This window comes from Nerophis ophidion, linkage group LG28, assembly GCF_033978795.1.
Source record: "Nerophis ophidion isolate RoL-2023_Sa linkage group LG28, RoL_Noph_v1.0, whole genome shotgun sequence".
NCBI classification, from domain to species: Eukaryota; Metazoa; Chordata; class Actinopteri; order Syngnathiformes; family Syngnathidae; genus Nerophis; species Nerophis ophidion.
The window spans coordinates 7,642,933-7,659,049 of record NC_084638.1 but is presented as its reverse complement, the minus strand read 5'-3'; the positions used below and the strand labels follow the sequence as shown (position 1 = coordinate 7,659,049).

The window sequence follows — 16,117 nt, the reverse complement described above, 5'->3', positions numbered from 1 at the left end:
TTGCAGATATATACATTATATTTAGAATATAAAATCTTTTTTTTACGTCCTTTAAATACCGTGTTTTACAAGCTATACCACCGACTATATTTTTTAGCTAAAAAGAAAAGTTTTTCCATATATAAGTCGCTTATATATATATCCATCCATCCATCCATCAATTTTCTACCGCTTATTCCCTATCGGGGTCGCGGGGGGCGCTGGCGCCTATCTCAGCTACAATCGGGCGGAAGGCGGGGTATACCCTTGACAAGTCGCCACCTCATCGCAGGGCCAACACAGAAAGACAGACAACTTTCACACTCACATTCACACACTAGGGCCAATTTAGAGTTGCCAATCAACCTACATTATATTTAAAATATAAAATCAAACTTTATTTAATACCCATGATTACTCGCAGGCTATAACCCACTAAATTTTAGAACTAAAAAAAAAAGTTTTGCCATATATAAGCCGCACTGGACTATAAGTCACAGATATATACATTATTTTTAGAATATAAAATCTAATTTTGTTTTAATACCCATAATAAAAATGGCATTTTATACGTCCTTTAATTACCATATTTTCCAGGCTATACCACCCACTAAATTTTAGAACTAAAGAAAAAAAGTTGTTCATATATAAGTCACACTGGACTATAAGTCGCAGAAGTATACATTATATTTAGAATATACTTTTTTTTTTTTTTAATACCCACGATAAAAAGGGCATTTTATACGTCCTTTAATTACCATATTTTCCAGGCTATACTTTTCCATGTATAAGTCGCACTGGACTATAAGTCACAGATGTATACATTATATTTAAAATATAAAATATTTTTTTTCTTTTAATACCCATGAAAAAAAGGGTTTTTCATACATCCATTAGTTACCATATTTTCCAGGCTATACCACCCACTTAATATTTAACTAAAAAAAAAAAGTTTTTTCATATATAAGTCACAGATATATACTGTACATTATATGTAGAATATAAAATCTAATTTTGTTTTAATACCCATGAAAAAAGGGTATTTTCTACGTCCTTTAATTATCGTGTTTTCCAGACTACATCACCCACAAAATGTATAATAAAAAAAAGTTTTTTCATATATAGGTTGCAGATATATATAGTTTATTTACAATGTAAAATCAAATTTTGTTTTAATACCCATAAAAAAAGGGTATTTTATACGTCCTTTAATTACCATGTTTTCCAGGCTATACCACCCACTAAATTTTTAGAAGTAAAAAAAATAAATAAAAAATGTTCGTTATAAGTCGCACTGAACTATAAGTCGCATATATATATACACACCTTATATTTAGAATATAAAATAAAAAAATATTTTAATACCCATGAAAAATGGGTATTATATACATTCTTTAATTACCGTGTTTTCTTGGCTATACCACCCACTAAATTTTAGAACCAAAAAAACAAACAAAAAAATGTTTTTCCATATATAAGTTGCACTGGACTATAAGTCGCAGATATATACATTATATGGAGAATATAAAATCCAATTTTGTTTTAATACCCATGAAAAAAAGGGCATCTTATACGTGCTTTAGTTACCGTATTTTACAGGCTATACCACCCAATAAATGTTAGGACAAAAAAAAAAAAAAACGTTTTTTTTCCATCTATAAGTGGCACTGGACTATAAGTAGCAGATATATACATTATATGTAGAATATAAAATATAATTTTGTTTTAATACCCATGAAAAATGGGTACTATACCACCCACTATATTTTAGAACCAAAAAAAAAAGTTTTTCCATGTATAAGTCGCACTCGACTATAAGTCACAGATATATACATTATAATTAAAATATAAAATCTTTTTTTCTTTTAATACCCATAATAAAAAGGGCATTTTTACGTCCTTTAATTGCCATATTTTCCAGGCTATACCACCCACTAAATTTTAGAACTAATAAAAAAAAGTGTTTCCATATATAAGTCGCACTGGACTATAAGTCGCGGATATATACATTATATTTACAATATAAAATAAATAAAAAATTTAATACCCATGAAAAAAAGGGTGTTTTATACGTCCTTTAGTTACCATATTTTCCAGGCTATACCACCCACTAAATTTTAGAACTAAAGAAAAAAAGTTGTTCATATATAAGCCGCACTGGACTATAAGTCGCAGATATATACATTATATTTAATATATAAAATCTTTTTTTTTTTTAATACCCATGATAAAAAGGGCATTTTATACGTCCTTTAGTTACCGTGTTTTCCAGGCTATACCACCAACTAAATTGTAGGACAAAAAAAAATGGTTTTCCATATATAAATCGCACTGGACTATAAGTCACAGATATATACATTATATTTAAAATACAAAATCTTTTTTTTTTTAATACCCATGAAAAAAGGGTATTTTATACGTCCTTTAATTACCATATTTTCCAGGCTATACCACCCACTAAATTTTAGGAAGAAAAAAAAAAACTTTTTTTTCATATATAAGTGGCACTGGACTATAAGTTGCAGATATATACATTATATGTAGAATAAAAAATCTAATTTTGTTTTAATACCCATGAAAAAAGGGTATTTTATACATTCTTTAATTACCATTTTTTTCCGGGCTATACCACCCACTAAATTTTATGGAAAAAAAAAAGGTTTTTCCATATATAAGCTGCACTGGAATATAAGTCCCATATATATACACACATTGTGAAATTAGTCATTTTGTAATTGTTTATTCAAATACCTTAATTGTTTCTACGAGGTAGTAAAACGGCCGATCAAACAAAACAGAAGTCATGGTCATGGACCAAACTATCAGATTGTGTTTTAATACCATGAACATTTTTTGTTTTATACATGCTTTAATCAGCATATTTTCCAGGCTTTACCACCTACTAAATTTTAGAACTAAACAAAAAGTTTTCCACTGGACTATAAGTCGTAGATATATACATCCTGAAATTAGTCATTAATACAGAAATATTTAGTAAATATGTATATTTACATACCCAAATTTTTTCCACAAGGTAGTAAAACGGCTGATCTAGCAAAACAGAAGTCATGGTCATGGACCCGCTAGCTGCTAAACAGACTCAATGACCACGGTGACATTTTGGTGAATTTGGTCATTCATACAGAAATATCTTGTTGAAGAGGTTCATTTAGCCTACTGATGTGTATTAATAAATGCTTGAGTTATACAGGCTAGTAAGGTAAAGTTTTGTACCTGACAAGTTTCGGCTACCTTGCTTCCGCAGCCTTCATCTGTGACGTGGTGGTATGGCGGTGTCCCCTGGTAAGGTACCCCCTGTCGCCTGAATGTCTACCAACCGGCCGGGGTCGGGTGTGCGGGACTTTGTGCCAGGTGTGTGATACTTGGTATGCTTCTTCGTCCCTGTTGACAGAAGATTTCGTAAATGGTTATTTACATACCTTAATTCTTTCCAAATGGTGTCTGTAACAGGGCAGTAAAACGGATGATCTAACAAAACAGAAGTCATGGTCCCAACAGATTCTTTTTTAATACCTATGAACATTTATTTTATTGTATACGTCCTTTAATTACCATATTTTCCAGGCTAAAAAAAAGGGTATTTTATACATGGTTTAATGACCGTATTTTTCTAGGCTATGTAAATTAAATTTTAGAACTAAAAACATATTTTTCCATCTATAAGTCACAGATATATAGGACTTATATATGGGAAACATAACAGTTATTTTGATTCCAACATGTATTAAATGAAAATGTGTGGAAAACTGGAACATAAAAGTACTAAAATAAAGGAGCTGGTAGGATCTCTCATTAAGGTGGCTCACTTTATTTAATTTACGATGAATAAATCGATTAATGATGTTTACTAATCCAATCCAATCCACTTTATTTATATAGCACATTTAAACAACAATAACGTTTCCAAAGTGCTGCACAGCCATGTCAAAAACAATTGTAAAAAAATAATAATAAAATAAAAAATAAATAAAATAAAATAAAAAAAGTATATATATATATATATATATATATTATGCTCCACCAATGACTGAATAAAAACAAAAAATAAATACATATAAAACCAATAAAAACAATATTAAAAAAAATATGATTAAAAACTATTTTAAAGGGTAAAATTAATGAAAACAGTAAAATAGAAAACAAAGTGTATAAAAAACACAGAGGACAACAGAGAACCGAGGACCACACAACTCACGTAGTGTTAAAAGCCAAAGAATAAAAAGTGGGTCTTAAGACGAGACTTAAAAGAGTCCACTGTGGAAGCAGTTTGAACATGGAGGGGCAGAGTGTTCCAGAGCTTAGGGCCTGTCTCCCCTGGTCTTAAGTCTGGTCTTGGGCACCACGAGCTGGAACTGGCTCTCGGACCTCTATTTAATAATTGCGATGCATCTAAAAGTCGATTATATCGCCCACCTCTCCTCACCATCAGAATTTTTACCGCGGCGAGCTTCAATACATTTTATGTCACATCCCTAAAATAAACATTCAACTTAAAACCGAACACAATCTGCCTTTTTTTTATGACAAAAACATAACTTACTTTAATGTATGGACTTTTCTTAAATGGGCTGAATTGATCGTACTTTCTGGGGACACGTTTTGGAGATGACGATGTTATCTGTCAAAGCGTGTGAGACTCTTACATCGAAATGTCAATCTTTGTTCAAATTCATTACAAAAAAAAAAAAACGGACGGAAAAAAAGCTCGCTTTTTGCCCGTCTGATCTTGTTTGATGCTGTGTGTGTGTGTGTGTGTGTGTGTATATATGTGTGTGTCTACCCTTCTTGAGATGTGAAGAAGGAAAAGTATCTTCCACATGAGGAGGTGTGAACAAGTGATGACATAAATCCTGCTCCCAATAACATTGCATCTAATAGAGACCCTAATGCTGAAGTCCGTGAACATTGCTCCAAAGTCAGGATTTGTGATTTTGATATAATGTGCGTACAAAAGTAAAGATTGACAGGTGCAAAGACAGCAATATGTGATAAAACAAGCTAAATAAAGAAGGACTTCCCTATTCATCCCCGCCTGGTGAACGGCTGATTTGACCACTTCCTGTGCGGACATAAGACAAGCCCTATGTGAGCATAGGATGAAGACATACACTACTACGCTACTAAGACTATAGTAGACATTAACAGTTAGCTTCTACAGCTGGGTTAACCCAAAGTGTGGCACAGGGGCCATCTGTGGTCCCGGACTCCTCCGTCATCGGCCTAAACCACGTTACAAAAAACACAAAAATATAGAACGTCTAAATTTGCACCCCTGGTGGTGAAATCTATCAAAATAAGGGTGGTCCCAAAAAGGACAGATTATTAAAATTGAATGTGTGTCGCTTTAAAAAGTGCTCCCCCGCTGGTCAACATATGAAATAACAAGTGTGGGTAAGAAATTGAAGTGCTCCCCCTTTTGCCAAAATTAGTTAAAAATAAATATGTATATAGAGATATACTATAATAACTTGAAGTAAATAATGAATATTAAAAAACAATTACAAACAAAAAAATAAAAAAAATCAGCCTTTTTCTCACAATGTGTTGACTTTTTTTATATAATCAGGAAAAAATTCTCGTTTTTTTTCTGTTTCTGTAATGCAATATTTTCTCGTAAAATTATTACTTTTTAACGCAAAATGGTGACATTTGTCATATAAAATTCTGACTTTTATCACAATATTGCCGATTTCTCTTGTTGTTCTTCTCCGGCCAACATATGAAATAACAAGTGTGTGTAAGAAATTTAAGTGCGCCCGCTTTGGCCGAAATTAATTAAATAAAATAAAATAAATATGTATATAGAGATATACTGAAATAACTTGATGTAAATAATGAATATTAAAAACCAATTACAAAAAAAACATTTTTAAAAATTTGCCTTTTTCTCACAATGTGTTGACTTTTTTCCATAAAATTGCGAACAATTTCTCATGTTTTTTCTGTTTTTGTAATATTGCAATATTTTCTCGTAAAATTATTACTTTTTAATGCAAAATGGTGGCATTTGTCATATAAAATTATGACTTTTATCACGATATTGCCAATTTTTTTGTTGTTCTTCTCTGGCCAACATATGAAATAACAAGCCTGTGTAAGAAATTAAAATGTGCCCCCTCTGGCCAAAATTATTATTTTTTAAATAAATAAATATGTATATAGAGACATACTGTAATAAGTTAATGTAAACAATGAAGATTAAAAACCAATTACAAACAAAAAATAAAAAAAGCAGTCTTTTTCTCACAAGGTGTTGACTTTTCTTATAAAATTGGGAACAAGTTCTCATATTTCTGTTTCTGTAATATTGCAATATTTTCTCGTAAAATTATTACTTTTTAATGCAAAATGGTGACATTTGTCATATAAAATTCTGACTTTTATCCCAATATTGCAGATTTTTTTGGTGTTCTTCTCTGGCCAATATATGAAATAACAAGTGTGTGTAAGAAATTAAAATGCGCCCCCTCTGGCCAAAATTGATTAAAAAGAAAAAAATAAAACATGTATATAGAGACATACCGTAATAACTTGAAGTAAATAATGCATCCATCCATCCATTTTCTACCGCTTGTCCCTTATGAGGTCATGGGGGGTGCTGTAACCTATAGATTAAAAACCAATTAGAAACAAACGAAAAAAACCTAATAAAAATTTAACTAAAAGCAGTCTATTTCTCACAATGTGTCGACTTTTTTTTTATAAAATTGGGAACAATTTCTCATATTCTTTCTGTTTCTGTAATATTGCAACATTTTCTCATAAAATTAATACTTTTTTATTGTAAAATTATTACTTTATAATGCAAAATTTGTTGTTCTTGTAAAATAGTGACATTTTTTTGAGCAAAATGATAACTTTTGACATCATTTTGCCAAGTAAAATTCCGATTATTATAATATTGCCAAAATCTTTAAGTTTTCTTATGAAATTTTAACTTTTTTCGAGTCAAATGATGACTCTTTTCATAAAATTGCCTAAATGTTAAGCTTTTCTTGTAAAACTGTGACTGTTATTGAGTAAAATTCCAACTTTTATTATAACATTGCACAAATGTTCAGTTTTTCTTGTAAAAATTGACTTGCGCTGAGTAAAAGGACGACTTTTATTATAAAACTGTCAAAATTCTACGTTTTGCTTGTGAAATTCCAAATTATTTTTCACAACAAGCTTGTTTTATATGTGCATAGTATGTATATATTATTCATGTTGTAAATACACCTCTTTATATATCTAGAAAGGCTGGTCCTAAATAGGTAGGCATTTTTTCTCAGGTCCCCAGAAGGTACGAACTCAACGAGTGTGTGTGTGTGTGTGTGTGTGTGTGTGTGTGTGTGTGTATGTGTGTGTGACTGTCAGATAAGATCGTCCCGTCCAATGATCTAGAAAGGGTTCACAGAGCAGCGTCTCAAATGTCACAGCGTGCATAAATACAAACATTCGCCTGAAAACGGCAGAGATGACATCTTCCCAACATCTTGAGGTTTGTTCAGCCAGGCTAATTGCCACCAGAAGAGGCACACACACAGAGTACTTACAAGCAGACACAGTGTGTAGACAGAAAAGGGACAACAGAAGCATTTTGGCTTTAAAAGTCAAGATAAAGGTGAAGTTATAAGACTGAAACACCCTCAGGAAGAGCTGTTTTAAGACATGGCTAGCTAGCTAGCTAGCGGCTAACATCCATCCGGTGTTTTAACTACTTCTAAATCACTGAACCTCGTCTCTGTGGCGACAAATAAAGTGGGTTTCTTACAAGTAGCATTATTACTAGAGGACAAAGAATAGCTAAACATGTTTCACTACACATCGTAGGAGGATACAATAGCTCACCGGCATCACAATGTAAACAAACGCCATGGTTGGATCTACACCTGACATCCACTGTAGTGTGGTACCGTTGTAGTTGGTTCATTCGAGTCGAAGTGGCGGGCAAACCATTTCGCCGTAAGGAAAGCTAATCTAGTTTCCGGGGTCGGCCGACCTTGTCTCACAAGATGTAGTTTCTCTTTAAATATCCTTCCTGAAAATGTACTCGCAAAAATATATATTTGCCACCTCATCCACGTTTTGCTCTGCTTCTTTGATGGTTAAAAAAAAAGTGAGGACCGCTGATTTCTCCGCTGGCCGGGTATGGTTCCGATGCCACTTTCTGCTTTTGTAAATCACAAGTTGTGATCGGATGCTCGGGAGTCACGTTCAACATAAGGTTGCCTAGATGGGCTACTGTCAGCGACTTGTGATCTGATCGGCTATCGCAACGGTCTGTTGACTGAATGTCCTCCGTTCGTTAAACTGCACAGTTGGTTCAGAAGGCCTCAGGCAGAATTGACACAGCGCTGGCAACAAGCTAATACCGCTCGTACTCGGTTGATTTGAGTGGAAGTGGCGGGCAAACCATTTCACCGCCAGGACAGCTTAACTAGTTTCCCGAGGTCGGCCGACATCATCTCACAAGATCTAGTTTCTCATTAAATATCCTTCTTGAAAATGCCCTTGCAAATGTATATCTGCTCTGCTTCTTTGTCGGTTAAAAAATTGACGACCGCTGATTTCTTCGCTGGCCGGGTATAACCCCGGTGCCACTTTCAGCTTTCATAAAAGCTCTAACGCAAAAACAAGCAACACTGGAGCCTAATATGACATGAAGGGAATATGATGAATATTTTTATATCTTTATGGAAAGTGAATTAAAAATAAGACAAACTTGTATTAATTTATGATCGTGATTTATGTGCCCTGGCGGCCCACCACTGCACTTAATATTATTCATCTTTGGAAACACACACTCTGCCTCCTGTCGGAGTGTGCAGCGTCCTCTAAAAGTATGGATCTTGACCGCGGACATTTTCTGCAGAAGAAGAGGGAGAGGCCAAAGAGAAAGCGCTGACCCCTCTTCGCTGCAATTTTCCCCTCATCAACTTGTGCAGACTTCATTAACTTTGTGGGCTAATTTGCTCAGTCGGCCCCAATTTGCCGCCCTCGGCTCTTTTCGGGGCTCCTGGTCTAAAAAAGACCTCTGCTTGGATTCATTTGCATGAACCAACATATATAATTGTTATATATTTTACATTTATAGAGCTAAATGTGGGAATGTACTGCTTGTTAGCTATTGTGTAAAAAAATAAATAAAATAAAAATAAATATAAATGGTGTTAAGTGTGAGCCAATGCTGCCCTCCTCAGGAGGCCTGGTGGTACTGCAGGGAGGCTGCACAGAATCCACTTTCTATAAACTGTTTTCAAATCTCTTCTCCGTTCTAGTGGGGTCGTCTCGGTACCGGTACCAAAATGTGTTTCGATACGTTTCTAAATAAAATGTCATTATTGTCTTTAATAGAACAACAAATCTTAGGGTACATGAAACATTTTAGTCATTAACTAAAATGTTGAACATACTTTTAGTAGTAAATAAACAAACAAAGACTATTCTGCTGACGTATGCAGTAACATATTATGTCATTTATACACCTATGATTTTGTCTACATTATGAGGGACAAACTATAAAAAAAAAAATTATTATTAATCCACTTGTTCATTTACTGTTAATATCTGCTTATTTTCTGTTTTAACATGTTCTATCTACACTTCTTTTAAAATGTAATAATCACTTATTCTTCTCTTCTTTGATACTTGACATTAGTTTTGGATGATACCACACATTTAGGTATCAATCTGATACCAGGTAGTTACAGGAGTATGCAATAAAATATAACAACTAATAACCAATATGGTTAAGAAATACTGATGTAAAGGGTAGGTGTCGCGCTGTTTTCTGTTTTAACACGTTCTATCTACACTTCTGTTAAAAAGTAATAATCACTTATTCTTCTCTTCTTTGATACTTGACATTAGTTTTGGATGATACCGCACATTTAGGTATCAATCCGATACCAAGTAGTTACAGGAGTATGCAATAAAATATAACAACTAATAACCAATACGGTTAAGAAATACTGATGTAAAGGGTAGGTGTCGCGCTGTTTTCTGTTTTAACATGTTCTATCTACACTTCTGTTCAAATGTAAAAATCACTTATTCTTCTCTTCTTTGATACTTGACATTAGTTTTGAATGATACCGCACATTTAGGTATGGATCCGATACAGAGTAGTTACAGCATGTGTCCAGGGACAAATTTACTGACTTTATAAACATAGTATGAATTTTTTTAAAAAGGAAAAAAGATTGTGACGATAAAAAATACCGATGTAATCATAGTAGTATCGACTAGATACGCTCTTGAACTAGGTATCATTGCAGTGGATGTCAGGTGTGTTTACATTGTGATGCCGGTGAGCTATTGTATCCTCCTACGGTGTGTAGTTTTTTATCGTAACCGCCAGAAAAGTCACCTGACACAGACTTCCGTTCTCACAACCACCACTTACACATGTTTCTGACTACGATACAAAATAACGTATTGAACGTTGAACTTTAGGTACGCAACTATCAAATACGTAGTCAGATCTGAGTTTCTGACCTGGACTTTCTCACTCCAGATAGGGGATGCAAATCTAGCCTGGGCAGGTACAGTATTTCCTTCCGGCCCGTGGAACCATTTCTAAATCCGGCCCACATGGTGAACTTCAACAAAGATAAAGTCCAAAGCTTAACTAGACTAAAATCGCCTTTATTTCTACAGGTATAAACCTTGTGTACGATCTTTAAAAGCACAGGACACTGTTGTATTAATAGGAAGCATTTCACCGACCATTCTTAATAACACTGTATTATCACCAAAAGTAGCAATAATTTAACTGTACTCAACTGGACTTTTTTCTTAAAAATGTCGCGTAATGATGACGTGTACGTGTGACGTCACGGGCTGTTAGGAATATGAGCGCTGCACACACACACAGCTAAAAGTCGTCTGCTTCAACGGCATAATTACACAGTATTTTGGACATCTGTGTTGCTGAATCTTTTGCAATTTGTTCAATTAATATTGGAGAAGTCAAAGTAGAAAGACGGAGTTGGGAAGCTTGAGCCTTTAGCCACACAAACACACGGTGATTCCTTGTTTGAAATTCACGGAGGTGAAACTTTAGTATGGATCACAGCGGACATGGATCCCGACTACATGTCAACCAGCAGGTTTCGGTGAGAAAATTGTGGTTAAAAAGTCGCCTCTTGCTAAATATCAGCTGAGCTTGTGCCGTCCATACAGCTGCCGTCGACTTCCCCGAGACACTGCGCGTCAACACCCGGCCGTGGACGTACACCTTCGACTATCAGGTACTGTTAAACTCACTGAAACACTAGCAACACAATAGAAAGATAAGGGATTTCCCAGAATTATCCTAGTAAATGTGTCTAAAACCATATGAATCCGTCTCAATGCAACTTTTTTTTTTTCCTAGTCCGTCGCTATCAATATCCTCAAACACAAATCTTTCATCCTCACTCAAATTAATGGGGAAATTGTCGTTTTCTCGGGACTAAATAGCTGTTTTTGTTGGAGGCTCCCATTAAAATCAATGTGAATATATGAGGAGCCATCAACATGTGACGTCATCGTCTGCTTTTCTCCAGTTGCCAACTTTATCGTGGATGTTCTCTACTAAATCCTTTCAGCAAAAATATGGCAATATCGCAAAATGATCAAGTATGACACATAGAATGGACCTGCTATCCCCGTTTAAATAAGAACATCTCATTTCAGTAGGCCTTTAAAGAAGCATGATGAAAAGGGATCATTCAAGGACAACAAGGCATGCTGGGAAATGTGCCAACTCTTCCGTATTCTGCAGAAAAGATATTGCCCTCGTCGACTGAAGTAGCGTATCTCTCAAATTCCGTTTTTGTGTGTATTGTAGATTTTGTCAATCCCTTTATCCATCTTTTGCTTATCCAACGTAAGATTGCGGGGGCAGCAGCCTAAGTAGAGAAGCCCAGACTGCCCTCGCCCCAGTCACCTCATCCAGCTCCTCTTGGGGATCTCAAGATGTTTGCAGGCCAGCTGGGAGACAGTCTCTCCAACGTGTCTTTGGTGTTCCCAGTGGCCTCCTACCGGTCTGACGTTCCCCAAACACCTCCCCAGGGAGACGTCTGAGGGGCATTCTGACCAGATGCCCTAGCCACCTCATCAGGTTTTTCTCTTCAGCGGCTTTACTCTGCGCTTCTCAACCTAATGGACAACCCCGCCACCTGACAGAGAGAAACTCACTTTGGTTGCTTGTACCCGTAATTTGGTCCTTTCGGTCACAACCCAAAGCTCAAGACCATAAGTGAGGATGGGAACGTAAATTAACCAATAAATTGAGAGCTCTGCCTTGCGGCTCAGTTCCTTCTTCACCACGACGGACCCATAAAGGGTCTGCATCACTGCAGCCGTGTCAACTATCCGCTTGTCAATATCACGATCCACCCTTCCCTGACTGGTGAACAAGACCCCAAGGTACTTGAACTCCTCCACTTGGGGCAGGATAAACATACCCAACCCTGAGATCGCATCCGCCCTTTTCCGGCTGAAACCAAGGGCTCGGACTCGGAGGTGCTGATTTTCATCTCAGTCACTTCACACTCGGCTGCGAACAGATCCAATGAGAGCTGAAAATCCTGGCCAGATGAAGCCAGCATCATCTGCAAAAAGCAGAGACCTAATCCTGCAGCTACCATACCAGATCCTCTGAACGACCCTCTTTAGAAAAGGGTCCCACTTACTGCGGAGGTTGCCGAAGTAGATAAAAACCTCTTTGCTAGCAGGGCCCCGAGAGGTGGATTAGTCCCGCCCAGAGTTTCTTCGGGCTTTGGATGCTGCGGGACTGTCTTGGACGCGGTGTAGCTTTTGTTTGGATGTTAAAAGGATGACGAAGACCTGGTTAATCAACAATCACTTTATCTCAGCGTGCACAGAAGCGGTTCTCTCCTCTAGTATCACCCCCCTCTTTACGGACTTTCGGAACACAGAACTCTTCAAGCGGTAAAGAATGAACACCAATGTAAGTATTTTCAGATTTCAGCCTAGAGTCTTTACTTCTTCGATTCGTAGAAACTGTTGGTTGGAATGAGCAGTTTGATTAATCCTAGCCCTTCTCCTTATCATGACATAATACCCTGCCCTCAAAAGTTAAAGAAATCATCCAAACATCCAAAGTCCCAGCAGATTGAAGTACCACAAAACTCACAAGGTCGTGTAATCCATACCTGGGGCAATATATCCGATGACACAATCAGAAATAAACCTTCAACAAAGATCTTCATCGTGCTACCTTAGATTCGGACCATCACGGGACCAAAAGGACACCCGTCTGTCCTCCCAAGTTATGAATATCTCCGAAATCACTGAACCAGTGAAGGAAGCGGGCAGCGGCATGAGAGCATCACGCGCACTCCAGTTAGCGATGTTCACCCGTCCATGTTGATCTGCAAAGTTTCCATGTGATACACGGAGCGCCCGGGCCAGGTCTGGTGCGGAGACAAACGCCTGCCACTCACTTTCCCAAATGTCAAACCCGACTCGTCATCGACATTCAACAAGCATCCCTGCTGGACCCGTTCAGAGGCACGCTCTTCAAACACCGCCTGACAGGGGAAGAGGGCAAATGCTTAGCCAGGCGATTCTTTTTTTTCTTCCTGTCCTAGGGTGTGGGGACACACTTCTTCTTGACATTGCTCAGTCAGCTCTGGACTACTGACACGTCTGGTGTGTCCATCTGAGTCGAAGCAAGGACACAAGAGGTTTCTACTAAGGATCGTAGAGCTGAGTAACAAAAACTCCCTGTGGGTAGTAGCCGGAATCAACAAGGTTGGACAATTCCCATGGAAATCCATTGGAAATCTGCAGAAGTTCCAGGATTGTCTTGAAAAAACCAAGACCTTGGCTACTGGGGTAATATATCTGTTGTTGATGATTGCAATCCAGTAGATCTCCTTCCGTGCACTTACAGTCCTGGTCAAAAGTGTACATACACTTGAGTTTCCAATCATTTCGACAAGTCTTATTTGTTTTTATTGCGGCCAAAGGGCTCGATTTTTGTTTCATCCGACATCACACGGACAAAGATAAGACCTTCTGGAGGAAAGTTCTGTGGTCAGATTCAACAAGAATTGAGCTGTTTGGCCACAATACCCAGCAATATGTTTGGAGGAGAAAAGCTGAGGCTTTGAATCCCAGAAACACCATTCCTGCCGTCAAGCATGGTGGTGGTAGTATTATGCTCTGGGCCTGTTTTGCTGCCAATGGGACAATGAAAAGAGGAGGATTACCTCCAAATTCTTCAGGACAAGCTAAAATCGTCAGCTCGGAGGTTGGGTCTCGGTCGCAATGACAATAACCCCAAACACACGTGAAAAGTGCTAAAGGAATTGCTAAACCGGGCTAAGTCCTGACCTAAACGTGTGGACAATGCTGAAACCAACACATTTAGCTGAACTGCACCAATTGTGCGGTCAAAAATTAAAATACTAAACCAGGTGGCCATTGTAATTTCTGGAGAGGTAACAGTCTGGAAGTTTATGAGACGGTCACTTTAGGTCGTTTTTTTCTGACTGTACAGTACTCTGGAATGCCCTCCCGGTAACAGTTCGAGATGCCACCTCGGTAGAAGCATTTATTTCTCACCTTAAAACTCATTTGTATAATCTAGCCTTTAAATAGACTCCCTTTTTAGACCAGTTGATCTGCCGTTTCTTTTCATTTTCTCCTATGTCCCACTCTCCCCTGTGGAGTCCGATCCGGTGGCCATGTACTGCTTGCCTGTGTATCGGCTGGGGACATCTCTGCGCTGCTGATCCGCCTCCGCTTGGGATGGTTTCCTGCTGGCTCCGCTGTGAACGGGACTCTCGCTGCTGTGTTGGATCCGCTTTGGACTGGACTCTCGCGACTGTGTTGGATCCATTATGGATTGAACTTTCACAGTATCATGTTGGACCCGCTCGACATCCATTGCTTTCCTCCTCTCCAAGGTTCTCATAGTCATCATTGTCACCGACGTCCCACTGGGTGTGAGTTTTCCTTGCCCTTATGTGGGCCTACCGAGGATGTCGTAGTGGTTTGTGCAGCCCTTTGAGACCTTAGTGATTTAGGGCTATATAAGTAAACATTGATTGATTGATTGATTGACTGGGACATATTTTATCAGTTACTTATATATTAGCCGCACCGGACTATCAGCCACAGATATATACCTTACCAAATGGGATATTTTTACAGAAAGTTTAAGTACATCTATAATTACATATCTTTGTTTTGAAACGGGGCCTGCAACACGGCAGTAAAACGGCGGATCGAACAAAACAGAAGTAATCGTCATGGACCCACTAGCTCTCCAATCAGCTAAACAGACTCAATAACTCCACGGTGACGTTTTGGTGAATTTACTGAGTAATTTGTGAAACAATACAAAAAGAATGCCATTGTAAGTTAAAACCACAGAGACTTGTAAATGTGTTAGCATATTAGCTTTTGCTAACGACGCCGGCGTCATTACATGATAACACAACTTACGTAGGTGCATGAAAACTCTCCTACAGACATCACAGATGGGACGCTTTAGTAAGTAAGAATTGTTTTAGTTATATTGTACAACTTACCAACGTTGCTTGGAATGATGATTGAACAGTCCAAAGGAGTGGAAACGCTACGGACGGCTAGAAAACTGAACGGCACTCTGGATGGAGAGAAGAAAAAGAAGCACTACCAATAAATGGAAGGACACTGCAGAAACCTGCAGTGAGCAAACACATCCAAAAGATGGCGCCATGGCACAAACAATAACAAGAAAAATCCATGAATGAGGAATTTAAGGGAGATTTTACTTTTGCTTGAGTATTTTTGTGGAAAAGAAACACTCGGGTGACCGCAGATGAGGCACTATCTGTTCCAAGTTGGGACCCGGGGTGGACCACTCCTCTTTGCATCAGTTGGTGAGGTCGCTGAGCTGCTGACTTGTCTCCATTTAAGATGATCCTCTGCTGGACTGGACTTTCCCATGAAGTCGGGACCCGGGGTGACCACTCCTTATGCATCAGTCAGTGACGTCTCAGAGCCCCGACTTGTCTACATGCAAGAGGATCCCCTGCTGGCCCCACTTTGGACTGAACGCTCACGTTATTAACCGTATTCACTCGGCCACCCAGGGTGTGGTACCACATCTGCGGTCCCTTTCAATGTC

At 37.8% G+C, this 16,117-nt stretch overlaps 1 long non-coding RNA gene across 1 annotated transcript in view; it reads right to left on the bottom strand.

The window, feature by feature from the left end:
- Window positions 1-3,372, bottom strand: part of LOC133545675 (uncharacterized) — a 72,258-nt gene extending 68,886 nt beyond the window's left edge. The window contains exon 1 of the long non-coding RNA XR_009804913.1: window positions 3,214-3,372. This is a non-coding gene — a long non-coding RNA (uncharacterized LOC133545675). The remainder of the gene's footprint in view (window positions 1-3,213) is intronic.
- Window positions 3,373-16,117: the final 12,745 nt, after the last annotated feature.